Source organism: Hyposmocoma kahamanoa, unplaced genomic scaffold, assembly GCF_003589595.1.
Source record: "Hyposmocoma kahamanoa isolate Upper Pololo Valley unplaced genomic scaffold, ASM358959v1 103, whole genome shotgun sequence".
Lineage (NCBI taxonomy): Eukaryota > Metazoa > Arthropoda > Insecta > Lepidoptera > Cosmopterigidae > Hyposmocoma > Hyposmocoma kahamanoa.
The window spans coordinates 444,873-458,881 of record NW_020653344.1 but is presented as its reverse complement, the minus strand read 5'-3'; the positions used below and the strand labels follow the sequence as shown (position 1 = coordinate 458,881).

The 14,009-nt window shown below is 35.7% G+C and overlaps 1 protein-coding gene across 2 annotated transcripts in view; it reads left to right on the top strand.

The window, feature by feature from the left end:
- LOC113238270 (brain tumor protein) overlaps positions 1–14,009 on the top strand; it is a 910,751-nt gene that overhangs the window by 633,473 nt on the left and 263,269 nt on the right. The window contains exons 1-2 of one of the 2 annotated variants that reach the window (XM_026475086.1): positions 11,122–11,273; positions 11,448–11,519. The gene's annotated coding sequence lies outside the window, so the exon portion shown is untranslated. Of the gene's footprint in view, positions 1–11,121; positions 11,274–11,447; positions 11,520–14,009 lie in introns of those variants that run through there. The other variant, XM_026475106.1, reaches the window with a different exon arrangement.

The following is a 14,009-nucleotide window of genomic DNA, read 5'->3' as shown; positions in this document are numbered from 1 at the left end:
AGTAACTAGCTTTTGTAAATTGGTTCTGGACATTTCCCTCTAGTACTCATAATACTGAGTTTATCTCGTTATTATTTCGGTTATCTATTCTGGACTCTCGACTCCCTCGTGGTCTAAAGTATTTTTTCAATTAAGTGTAAGAAACTACATTCAATCAAGATCTGTAATACAAAAACATACAAGTTATTATCGTGACACTTCGTATTTTATGAAGTGATAAATACTTGGGGTAAGGCGGCGGCAATTTTATTTTTGTACGAAGAGTAACAAACATTGTTATGAAAAAATTAAAATAATTAATGAAATAATTAGATTACACTTTTCGTTCTTCGAAGTATTAAAAATTAACGTGTTTTACTTTAAATTTTTCCTATTTATTTTTGTACCACTGAATAACCAACATAGTATTACATTATTGTTTACTATTTTGGGGCACACCCCTTTTTTGTGTAAATATACATATAATTTGAAGTGATTAACGCAAGAAAAAGAATTCAATTTAATAAAAGGTAAACTCGAACAAAAGATACTGCTTATTTCTATAAGTAATTTCTTCCTGCAGATCTTAACACAGGACAAAGTACATGTCTATTATATTCTATTCAAAATAACTACAATAACGAGCTTACGTATACAAAGAACAAAATTATGTTATACAACATTAATAACATTAATCTGTTATAATAAACTAGGTATATACTTGGATAAATACATATTTTTTATTTAATTAAATTATTTTTTTGAATGGGAGATCGCTGTTAATGGAACAGTCGACCGGGGTCAAGAACTCAGGTTCAAGCACCGGCGACCGATACGACGTATTGTATCGAGCAGTCACTCAGCGCTGCAAGCTACATGCTAAAGAAATTCAATAGCCTCAAGTTACCGAGCTTAGTTGGAAAAGGTAATTAGATCGAATTAATTATTATTATCATACATTAATTATTTTCTAAACAAATTAAACATATCAAGTTCTTAGGTTTTTGCGATTGTTGCACACAGGAAATTAAACTAGTTTCTTCCGGATCTAAATAGCGTGTATTTGTTCTTTCAAACAAACCAATGTTTGGGGCCCTTTATAGATCCAATTACGGGCCGGCCCTGACTGAGATGGTATAATCATCAATCAGTTACGTGTAATATTACATTACATACAAACCACCCAGTTTTGAAGATATATATATACAGCCACAGAGAGCTTACAGTACATTTGCCGAGCCGTGGTCTCTCAAGAACTCGCTTCTCCCATCGGTTATTCGTTCTTCGACAGATATAGTCAGCCCACTGCCACTTCAGCTTGCTTATTCTACCAGCTGTGTCGACGATCTTGGTTCTCTCTTTATAAAGTTTATCCTCATTTCGCATTTCGTCCTTCACAGAAACTCCGAGCATAACTCGTTCCATAAATCGCTGAGAGACTTTTAACAGATGGACTAGCCCTATCGTGAGTGGCAAGAACGCACTGATTTAAAGATTTAAAACCTTTGCTTTCAAATTTTTTGGTACGGGCTCATACATAGAATCGTTTAATATATAAATCAGTCATGTATTTATACATTATCGTGTATTTATACCCATGTTGTATTTCTTAAAACGATTATCATATATATTATTTCAATAATTTATTGTCACGGCTGGAGAACGCATTTCTAAAATAATCTCCAGGGTATATTCCCTTTGTAACAAATTGTTCGCAGCCGTGAGAAGTTGATACGAGAAATAAAATACTGGCTAAGATTGTGTTGGCCACGGAAAGGGTACTAGATAAAGCCTTTTTTAAAGTACCTATTTACGAAGTTGTTCGTAAATATAACATCTCAATTCTGGGCACGGTTTTTTCTCAGGTACAATAATGCTTCGTACGTGCTTGTCGGCTCAGGGTACTTTTAAGATTAATTACCATTTACTCCTGAGCACTATTCCAGGTAGTTCTGGTGATGAGGTGACCCATTTGTTATCTATTTTACAAAAGCCGTGGTAGCCTAATTAGTTTGACCTACCGCCTCTCAAGCAGAGGCCGTGAATGCAAATCCGGGCTGCACCTCTGAGGTTTCAGGAAATTATTTGCGAAATTTAATTTGAAATTTACCATGAGCTTCTCGGTGAAGGGTAATATCGTGACGAAACCTGCACGGCGAAGAAGGTTCAACCGTCGGAAAACGTGTGAAGTCCCAAACCCGCATTGAGTCAGCGTGGGACTATGGCCTAAAGCCTCGCTGCCCCCGTGTCCTCTCCTCATGCTCATAAATGGAACATAAAAATGGGTTGATGTTGATCACGATGTCTTGCTACCTTGATTTTGATATATTTTTTGTGGAAACGTTCCACTAGTTTGTTATATTATTGATACTAAGATAGTACACAAAGAAAAATCCTTCGATCTGAACGGACTCGAACCAGTATCTGTTGCTATGCCGCAGCCGCCGCTCTTAACTAGCTGAGTTACAGACCGGGTCAACAGTTCTTACGAATGTCTCTATGTGTTTTTATAGATCTTTGTACTACTAGGTTTAAAGGTTTTTCGCTATGAGTGCACCTACGAGCAACTTACGTTACTCACCCAGCCAGGTAAAACCTTGACAAAATAGAATAAAAACTTGTGTGACTTACAGTATTATTGGCCTAATTTGTCTTGTGAATATTCCAAGGATTCCCACGAAGCGTTTCACTTCCACATTTATATGGCGAACTAGAGAGTCTGCAGATTTGTTCCTCGAACGCAATAACTTGGGCCTTTTCAAGGTGGGAGTGAATAGGCTTTATTTAGGCGTACACGCCACATCATTGATCTCATAGTCACTTTCCATCAGGTGAGATGGAGGTCGAATGCACTATTTGAAAAAAATCTTGTAATGCTTTTACCATGCTCGAGCCCAACTACACGTATGAAAAGATACAATGTCAAACTGCACCGGAACTGCCTATTTAGTTGAGCAGCAGCGCGCTCATAAGCATGGCATGTTTCCAAAGTAGTTTTGTATTCATGAGCACAAATAGACCAGGATCTTAATAGATCAAACTGTTTTTTTTTTATGGACAAAGCATTTGACCTCTAAGTGACCTGATGGAAAGTAACATCTATAATGCTTATTCACACTCGCCTTGAATAGGCTTTTAGTTACAGCGGTCAGGGAACAAATCAGCAGACGGGGAATTCCTATTTATTAGCAGTAGATTTTATGAAAGAGTTCGTCTCGGGAAGTACTGCTGCCCTACCTATTTCTGCCGTCAAACACTAATATGAGCATTACTGCGTTCGGATTTTGAAGGGTGTTTGTAAAATTACAGGGACATGATACTTGTCAAGTTATGTCCTAGGGTGACGGGCGCAGTAGCAGTGACCTTCAGATATTTGCGATTTAAAACACTGAGGAACACTACAACTGTCATGGAAAGGCTTGTCGCTGACTACCAGCCTCACGACTTGTACGTACCGTTGTTGCTTAATATTATATCAAAATCCATTTCAATACCTATATTTTTTCTTATGATACCAAGTGACGGGACGAACAAGTCGTGCGTCTGATGGTAAGTGTCACGCCTATCCATAACAGTTGCAGTGCCACTCAGAGCTTTAAATCACAAAGATCTGAGAGACGCTGCCACTGCGCCCGTCACCCTGAAACATAAATTAACAAGTCCCATGTGCCTGTAAGGGTTTACCATTCAAAACCGAAACGCAGTAATACTCACGTTAACGAGAAAGGCAAATGTTCTGCCAACTATACTATTGCACTAAATTATAATCAAAATTCGATATTACAAATACATAAACCACGTAAACGAAATTATTATAGGTCAAATTCCCAATAACAAATATAACGCCATTAGTATTCTGCGTGGACTGCGACCTTCACGCCTAGATCAATTCCCGACCAAGAGACTTAAATTGAGTGATAAAGTGTTCTAATTCTACGCCTCGTTGAAGTTTCCGGGAACTAGAAACGCTGGCAGCTACTTCCGCTAAAGAAGAAACTTAGCTGTTCAAATGAGAAACGTTGCCAGTTTCCTGAGCATGATGCTCCAGTGCGCAACCTTCGATAAATAAACTTTATCTCAATTGAGTAACGTACAAAGTACATATGAGCCAAAAACCAAGCCCGTACTCTCCTCGTTCTCCGCCGACGCGACATCTGCCCGAAACAAGAGCAAATAAATAATGCTCGATGAAATTAAAAGCCAATGTCGAGTATGAAGCTTCATTCGCATTATCATGTCTTTTAATTTGCTCGAGTATACTTATTTGGCAGGAATTGTTTCGGACGGATGTTGGACGGAGAACAAGAGTTGACTCCCAGGTCGCGCGTTTTCCGGTGGATTCTCGCTGCGATCTCGGGACTACCCGCAGCTATCGTATGTAGTTTGTATGTTACATAATCGAAGTAAAGTTTTTTATGCTATGTAACTACAATTTCGTTACAAAAATTCACCTCCATTCTGTTGCAATTTGAATTGAAACTTAAAACTAAAATATATCTTTGTTTCTTCTGCGTAAAGCATATTTTATTTTACTATTTATTTCTTTAACACTATGTAACTATTCGTTATTTAAATTAATTGTAATTTGACGACTTAGCGGCTAGCATTGTTAGCGCTAAATAAGTTCTCAGATTCGATTACTGGTAGAACCAATTAGGGAAACGAACTTTTCTAAATTATTTCTGGTTTGGATGTCCTGGGTAATGCACGGTGTTAATTTCATTGCTGTTGTACAGTCAACAGCACATCAAGCTATGCAAGATCCATCATTGTGTAGCTTGATGTGCTGCCTTCTGTAATAGTACAGACGGCAGCGTATACTTCTGTATTTGAGTCAAACAACGTTTTCATCGACACTGTGGTGAATGTATAAAAAAAAATATGATAATCTTAAACTGATTTGATATTACGATACTTTTGATTTATTTTTGTTATTATTAGTTTTTTCGTGTATAATCAAATATGTGTTCAAGAAAATATTCGGGGTTATGTCTTAGAATAATAACGCATAGAATGATAGTTTCATAAAAAACGAACTGTCACAAGTGAGGCAAAAATCAAATTCATGTAGGCATAAGCAACTTGTATTTACGCTCGTCGGCACGCACACAAATATACAAATAATGATGCCATGGAATAACATTTCCCTCAAAAGTGGAGAAATTGTATCTTGCTTAAATCATCGTTAAGTTAGAGGTGCCTACAGATATGCTCGATTTTGTCGATCGTTACTGTTGATCGACAACGTCAAGTGACAGGAATTTTCAAAAATTTATTTTTGGTAATCCTTATGGAAATGGCATTTATATCTAAATACACGAAGGCGGACACGACTTTTCTCATTTCTAAATCCAAGATGGCGGACACGTCTTTTCGAATAAATGCAATATGGGAATCGTTTTCGAGGTATTCGAGGTGCTCATCACGAATATGGCATTTATTTCTAAATCCAAGATGGCGGACACGACTTTTGAAATAAATGCAATATGGGTATCAGTTTCGAGGTATTTGGGGGTACTCATTAGGAATATAGCACTTATTTCTAAATCCAAGATAGCGGACATGACTTTTCAAATAATAGCAAGTTGGGTGTCGTTTTCGAGTTATTTGGGTGTGCTTATTAAGAACATGGCACTAATTTCTAAATCCAAGATGGCGGGCACGATTTTTCGAATAATGGCAAGTTGGGTGTCGTTTTCAAGGTATTAGGGGCTGCTCATTCCGAATATAGCACATATTTCTAAATCCAAGATGGCAAAGAATTAGAAGAAGAAGAATTAGAAGTCTTATCCCCCATCTTGTATTCAGATATACATGCCATTTCCTTATAAGTTTACCAAAAATACATTTTTGAAAATTGTTGTCAACCATCTTGGATTTAGAAATTAATGCTACATTCGTAATAAGCACTCTAAAACTCCTCGAAAACGTCTATAATTCTCAATCGTTACTGTCGATCGACAATGTCGAGCAAATCTGTAGGCACCTTATTAAATACTACCCAATTCTTATTTAACTCATATATGAACAAAAACCTACAAGCGAGTTTAAGTGCGACTATCGAATTTGAATATATAAATAGCCTGATATTATCTGTGGGTATGTTTACATGAAAAGTACACGATAACAATTAAGAACCTGAACCTGAAAGTTATTTATACACGATTTTGGAGAACTGACGATGACTTTTAGTCAGTGTTAGTTTCATGAAATAATTTTAGTTGAGAACTTTTGAGTCTGGGCAAGACAATTTTTTTAAATGAGTGTATGATGAACAAGAATAATGATATTTCACATGAAACTAATGAAGGCAAATACTAAATATATTTCGTAAAAATAGCTAACGTAAATTCCCTACAATGTTGTTGCGGCGGTGTACATTTGTAGAAATTGTGCAACCGTCGCGACATTGCCTATTCTCAAAAAATTACGTAATATAATTATTTTGAAACAGAATAGCAAAATGGGGAGAAAAAAAACCCGGTACCTTGCAACATTTTCGTATCTTGTTGCAACGAAATTAATTTTCTGTTTTAGTGAATATTTACATAAAAATACAAGTTGAAACGCGTTACTTCCTTGTGGAATGTGATGTTAGTGTCTATTTTATATTTGTCTGATCTATTTTTAAACCCAATTACCGCACATTTCGTCATTTTTAGCAAAAATTTTTGAGCTGCTCGCGGTTGAACTTGACCTTGAGCACTGACAGCCCGCTCGCTCGTGTAAGCCCATAGGGCGTCCTACAATTTGCCTCACTTAGCGTGTGCGGGCTAGGTTTCTATGCGTTATTATTCTAAGGGTTATGTAATAATACCGATTAAAGTTTTGTCTCCTACTTTATCAATCATAAAGGATTTGTTTATCTTTTTGACAAAAATTAGCTACATTGGTAATTTGTAGATGTTCTGTCGAGACTAGAGACAAATTGATGTTTTTTTTTTATTTAAAAAATGCTTATTATTTTTAAATTTAGGGACAGCCGAATATCTAATATATGTATATTAATTACTAAGTTGTGTTATGCAGTTGAGTCAAATTTCAAAATATTTGAACGCCTACATGTTATATACTATTGTTATAAGGATACATATTAGAATCGTAGATAAATACTATAACAACAAAGTATACATAACAATGCTAGTAGATATAGATTCAAAACGAAATAAATTCTAAAGATATAACTTGCAACTGACTTCAGTCACGTACGCCTAAAGCTTATTTATAGCGCGAAGTTACTCCCGTTTTAGAACAAAATTACACGTGTTTAACACAACTAATAATTTACGAGACAGCAAAAGTTGCGTTCTGACTATACTTGCCTTTTGTGCTATGAACAAGGTAACCAAATACCCTCACAACGATCCAAGTACACTACAGTACCGGTACGCTATGATGGCCGTTTTGACAGATTACAATGCAGTAGTGAGGTCAAATCTCAATTCATTATCGAAAAAAATATAATCATATGCGAGTTATCAATCTAAAAACTTACAGATGCATGTTTTTAGATTGATAACTAGTATTGCAAGGTGTAACTGATTAAAAATTTTAATAAAACGAAAATAAAATGTTATATATCGTAAATTATATAAAATATATAAAATATATCGTCAATTCGAAACTGCTTTATTTTGCATTAACCTTTGACGCGAGTTTGCCGGAGGAAGAAGCTGTGCTGGACTGCGATTCTATAAGTGACGATCGTATTACATTCCATTTAAAAAAATTCGAATTTCGATAAACAAGTTGTATCCTTAAATTATAAATGCTTACATTTACTTCACGTCACTATAGACAGCAATGTACAGCAATTAGTTCCTTCAACGTAGTTATGAATTAATTCGAAACTTGATGAGCGGACAAACGTCAAAGCCGCCAACATAGCGTGCCTTTACTTTAGTCGAATTTTTTTTTCTTCCGCATCCGCTATACATACTTCGTCGTAATGCCCTGTTTACACAATCCTACTTTTTTGGTTGTATACCTATGTCATTGTGCTTGTAATTCTACTGGATCCTCCTACACTTTAGTCCGAAACACAGCAGAGCTGTTTTACAGTTGAAGAACTCTATCACCAGTAATATGTGTCAGACAACATCGTCGTTGTTTTGTAAAAAGGGTGAAAGCGTCATTTCGAAATTTATTTCGGACGAGCATATTTTGATTTTTCAAGACTGTTATAAAATATTTCCGTCCTGTTTGAAATTGAATTTTAAAACTTAAACTTAATTAAAATCAAATTTGAATTTTAAATCAGGAAACAAAAATTTTAAAGTTTAAACACGAGGATATGTACCAAACAACCACAACAATTGTCTGGTTTCAAACTAGGGAATTCCCTGTGGTATACCAGAGCAACGGAATCGAACCCGGGATCTCCGCGTCCAGCAGCCCCCACAACTTAAGCCACCAAGATCGTCAAAGTAGAGTGGTTTAATGGAGATCTTTATATTAAAGCTTAAAAGGCGAGTGCTCTTTCTACTTGATATTAGTAGAACTAATCACTTGCACGACTGTTTACTCATCTAAACACTCTCATGAATACTAGAATTACGTAAATTAAGCTTTATGCCTTTTGCAAAAACAAAAAGAATCTGCAGGCGAATGCACCTGCGAAAGACTTGGTTGCCACTGTTATGGATAGGCGTGTCGCTTACCACCAGGCGTACGACTAGTTTGTTGCATCACTTGGTATTATAAAAAAAAAACATATTAAAAAACATAATCTCAAAAATTGCGTTATATTATATTTTATCTCAAAAATTGTGTTATATATGTATGGCATTCGTATACGATTCATTTCAAAGTGACTTTGAAGTGAAAGACTTTGAATTTAAGTCACTTTGAAAGTAAAAACGCGATTTTTGAGATAATACTATGTTAGTTGTCATGTGCGGTATGTCCTCTCGAAGAGACGAATTAACGGACTATAAATTTCAATCATTGTAATTTATTTTTCATGTAGTAATAAAATTCTTGGGTAAATTAATATTTTTGTTGATAGGAATTTTGTTTTGAAAAAAAAATTGTGGCATTATTAACATATCGACATTGGAAGGCAATCTTGTGGCATCTCGAGAAATAGTACTTGTAAAGTTCTGTTTATAGCATTTTTTGTGTGTTTTGTCAAATGTCAACGTAATAAAAAAATATCGTCGTGGCATCACGACCCCTAAAACTAAAAATGCAAAATTTTTTCCGATTTCAAATATGTAAAAAAATTTTCTCAAATTTTCGAGATACGACAAGTTTGCTTTCCAGCGTCAATATAACACAATGTTAAACTGCATATAAGACTGGACTTAAAATATTATCGTTCTAAGTCCGAGATTTTTTAGTATACTTAGTTATTTTGTTAAGAAAAGTGGAACCCACTGAAAAATGCGCTTGTGGTGATATTTTTTTCCATTCAATTAATTTTCTCATCATGCAAAAGGTTGCATAAAATAGCACAAGCGCAACTACAAACGCCACCACCAAAAATATACCCGACACGTGTTTCGCTTCTCTACGAGGCATTCTCAAGTTGTTGATTATTCGACACTCGCCCGAAGAAGAGCTCTTGTCGAAAATTGACTGCATGAAAAAGAAATTCAAAACAAGCGCAGGTATTTTGCACGATTTAACCTTTACGGAGATAATTTCAGCAAAGTAACGCCTGAATGTATAAATTTATTTCTTACCTCTTTCGGCCGCCAAGCAGTAATATCAGCATTACCTACTGTGTTCCAGTTTTGTAGGGTTAGGGTGCTGGTGAATTTACATGTACATGGGGCTTGGAAACTTATGTCTCAGGGTGACGGGCGCAGTGGCAGTGTCCCTTAGATCTTAGCGATTTAATGTCACTGGAACTGCTATGGACAGGCGTGTCGCTTACCACCGGGAGCACGACTTATAATCCCGTCATTCCCGTACCTTGGTAACATTAAAATAACATTTTCTCAATATTTTATTTAGCATGCGTCTACTGACATTACTGACATGCGCCCCTAGTTCAGCTAGGTCCAGCCCTGACTGCATACATACATATCGGTCTCCTAGTGGGATAGGCAGAGTCTATGGACCCATACCCACTACGCTCACGGCATATACATAACTACCACCACTGGCATTTCTACTCATAACCGCCTGTTTATTTATTTTACTTATAACCTGGCCGTTCTAAAGAAATCCTCAGTCTCATTGTTACGTAGGCCAAGGTCACCTTTCCCTACGTTTACGCCCACGTTTGCTTTATGAGTTTGTTCCGTTACTCTACTAACATCTATCCTTTCCATATCACCAAACTCACGAAATATTCTCTTTTCAATTCTAGTCACTGTGTCATCTTTCATACCACAACGTTCTCTTATTTATTACACAATACATATAAGCGTTATGTAGCTTTATTTTGCAGATGGCCTTAAAAATATTTCTCGTAAAAAATGCGTGCGGTTAACAAAACATTTTGTAGGAGATTTTCTGTTTATTGTTTAGAATTACATTTCTCTATACCCACCTGTAATAGAAGTCATGGGTTGATGTGGTCAGAAGATCATCTCTTTATTATGTATATTTGCTATTTATAGATAACAATAACGTTAATACAGGCCACGATAAAGCATAAACTTTCCAAATTGTTTGTTAAAAAATTGCACTTTACATAATTTCTATTGAGTTTCAATACGTACACTGCTTAAACAAATGACGTCTTGTAGGTATACGTACGTAGTTACAGTTTAATGTGCGGCTGCGTGTAATTACACCACTTTTTCATAGCAAGGTAAATAACACTCAGGTAATATAAAATTTTCCCATGTTACGAATTCGACGTGGTGTGTTTAAGTAGCTACATATACGCCGTGATATATTTTTATATCAACCAACGTCCGTGGCAATGACCGAGCGTAGTTCACGGCCGTGCGCGTTCAAAAACATTATCCTTCTACGCAATACGCTTTAGTACTGTTTTATAGATTTCTGAGAAAGGAGAATGAATGCATCTTGTAGTCTCGACTTGGCTGTATCCAGTATATCTACCCTGTAGTCGAAAATAAATAAAACGACAGGGGCGCAGGGCAGTACGCACACATACAAAACTACGCACACGCGCGCGATTTGCCGCCGCTGGAGAAGATGGCGCTTCGCTCGCTCAGTCTCGCGCCGACCGCCGCCCGGAGAGGCCGGATGTCTTTATCATGCCAACGGAAAAATAAACTAGTTTTGTTCCGAATTACCCAGTGTTCATTTGCTACAACTTGACGTGTGTGGACATCAGAAAAACTGTGCTGTGCTATTTCAAATTGTGAATGGTAGGAAGCCTTTTTACCGACCGGCATGGTGCAATGTTTACATCTGTAGTTATATCCAGACATGTGTTTCGTTTTTTCTCTCCCCCTTGTAGGGTATTAATATACGGGTAGAACGCGACTTCTGTATGATTCAGAGGGCGGTGGATTAATAAATGTTATTTCTCTTCTTTCCAGATAAAACTGTTTGGGATTGATTTGGGAGTTGTGAAACAAAGGCTATAAAGGTGAACGCACTGCGAGTATCAGGTATGTTTGAACAATATTTTGAACTATACTCCGTCGATTTTGTAATGCTTACGACGTTTTTATCGTTACAGAACCGGGTTGTTACGCGATGAATAGGATTTTGAATTTAGAATGCCTTTGCATGAATAATTGCGTTCATCTGTCACGATGTGTTGCCATTATCCGTTTTTGGGTCGTTGACCTCGTTCGGTACCATTGTAGTCAAGGAGCTAGGTGTATTTTTTCGCTATTCTTGCGTAAGGTATGTAGGCAGTGTAATTAACAATCGCATTGCATATAAAACTATAGTACAAAGAGCCTGTATTATGCCTTATATAATTTGGTAACCTTTTGTTTGACACTTGATACAGCCTTTCAAATCACTAACGAGAATGACTTACTTGTTGCTTCTAAATGTTTGATTCACGAACCTTTTAAGAATCTGTGTACTAAATAAACTCGCGCTTTTAATATCTCCGACGTAAATGTAACTAGCAGCTGATTGTCACAAAATTAATAGAACTTATGTTCTGCATTTCACTGTAAATATGTTATTGCTACAATTATTCTTGGTAATTACGGCCATAGTTTATTTATTAAACGGTTAAATGTTTAAATTCAACCTTTTGTCATTTGCGTTTGGGTTGGAATTGTAATATCGACACAATAATATATACTTAAAACCTGTGATCTGCTGTTGGTAACCTTTTCGCATTCAGTAAAGCCAAAAGCTAATTAAAATAATGTCTAAAGCATACGTATTGCGAGATACAAACTATTAGTAGGTAGGTGCTTACCTACAACTCGAGTAGTAAAATTACAACGGTCTTGTCCGACCTTGCTTGATCGGAATTGATTTTCTTTGTGTTTGATATTGACCTGTAATTCGATAATAATCACATATTTCAATCATACCTAATCACGCTGTAGTATTTATTGTCAGTAATTTATTTAGGTTGAGATGGCGATGTTGAACGTGACAACTGTGGAATATCTACGCTTAACATATTGTTTACCTCTATTTATTCATTTAATTAAAATAAAAACACTTTCCAGTTTGTATCTGTATTTGGAATGAATTTCCGAGACAATCACACTTCGGTACTATGCTTATATTATTGTATAGCTTTTTTTAGTCTCAGGAAGTTTGACCGTGATATAATGCATTATTGTATTCATAGAGATTGTATCTGTTACATACATTATCGTTATAGTTGTGAACCTCTCAGAGTGATTGCCTATTTAGGGACAAATTGAAAAGACCATAGATGGAATTATAGAACCTTTGTAGCATTTGTGTTTTTTACACAAGAATATAATATAGAGCTTCAACATAAAACTTAAAAGTGACTTAAATAACAAAAGAATTTTATGTACATATGTTGCGTTTGTTATTTCTATTGTTAGGATTGTTAAAATAGTTATCTAAAAATTTTTGAATTTTCAAGGAAGAGTTCTCTCATATTAATGTTTTATGTTAATAATAAGTATTTTCATTTTATCCTTTTACTTGTGCTGATTTAATTTTTTTTTGAATTTTCACCTTCAATGAATATTTTCTAGAACTTATATTTTTATGGAAACAATTTTAATATGATACTATAATGGGTGTAAACATTCATAATTGAAATCACGTACATCCCAAAACTCTTGAAGATTTCCATTAAATATTACACGTTTAAAAAAACCTGGATTTGCTGTAATCCCCACGATTGGCAGGCGGATTGGTGATAGCAAAGCTGCAATCTGGTACGCGGAGACGCTGCTGCCTATACAAGATTTATACCAGTCCCTTTTTATGTCACCTACCAGTGATACTATCCTTCTCCTCGCTACCTTTCGTATCTGAGTAAGGCGTAAGGTCTTAATAGGTTTTAACATTCTCCACTAACAGTCGTAGGTCTACCTTTTTTATATTCATTTATTTATTTATTTTTGGCATAGCTACAGAATACAAACTGTGAAGATGCTAAAGTTAACATGCATTATAATAGGAGTAAATTTGTATTCCTATGACAGCCACACACGGCATTTGCGAAATAGATAAAGTACTTACAAATTAACAGGCTATTAAACATAATAAAAAAATAAATTAAAATTTGCACTTAAAAACAATAGCAAAAAATCATGTTACACTTACATAAAAACAATGAGATTCTTAAATATCCATCATATTCAGCTTCTCCTTACAAATATTTAAATAAGTAAGACTATGGGAGAATAAGTCCAAATCTTTAGAAAAGTTGTTATGAGCTCTAAACATGCGAAAAATTAGATAATTATATGAGACATTGTTAGTGGTATATGGCAAAGAAAAAATTATTTGGGTACGTTTACTGCCAATCTTTAACAAGGTGTGGCTTAAGTAAGATCTCACTTGAGTCCATTTCAAAGTTGATAATTTTAAACAGTGTGGAATAGTCCAGTATCACACGTCTGTACTGAAGAGGGAGTGCCTTAAAATATTTGAGCTTTCGTAAGTATCCAATTTCCTACGCATTCCAAACCTGG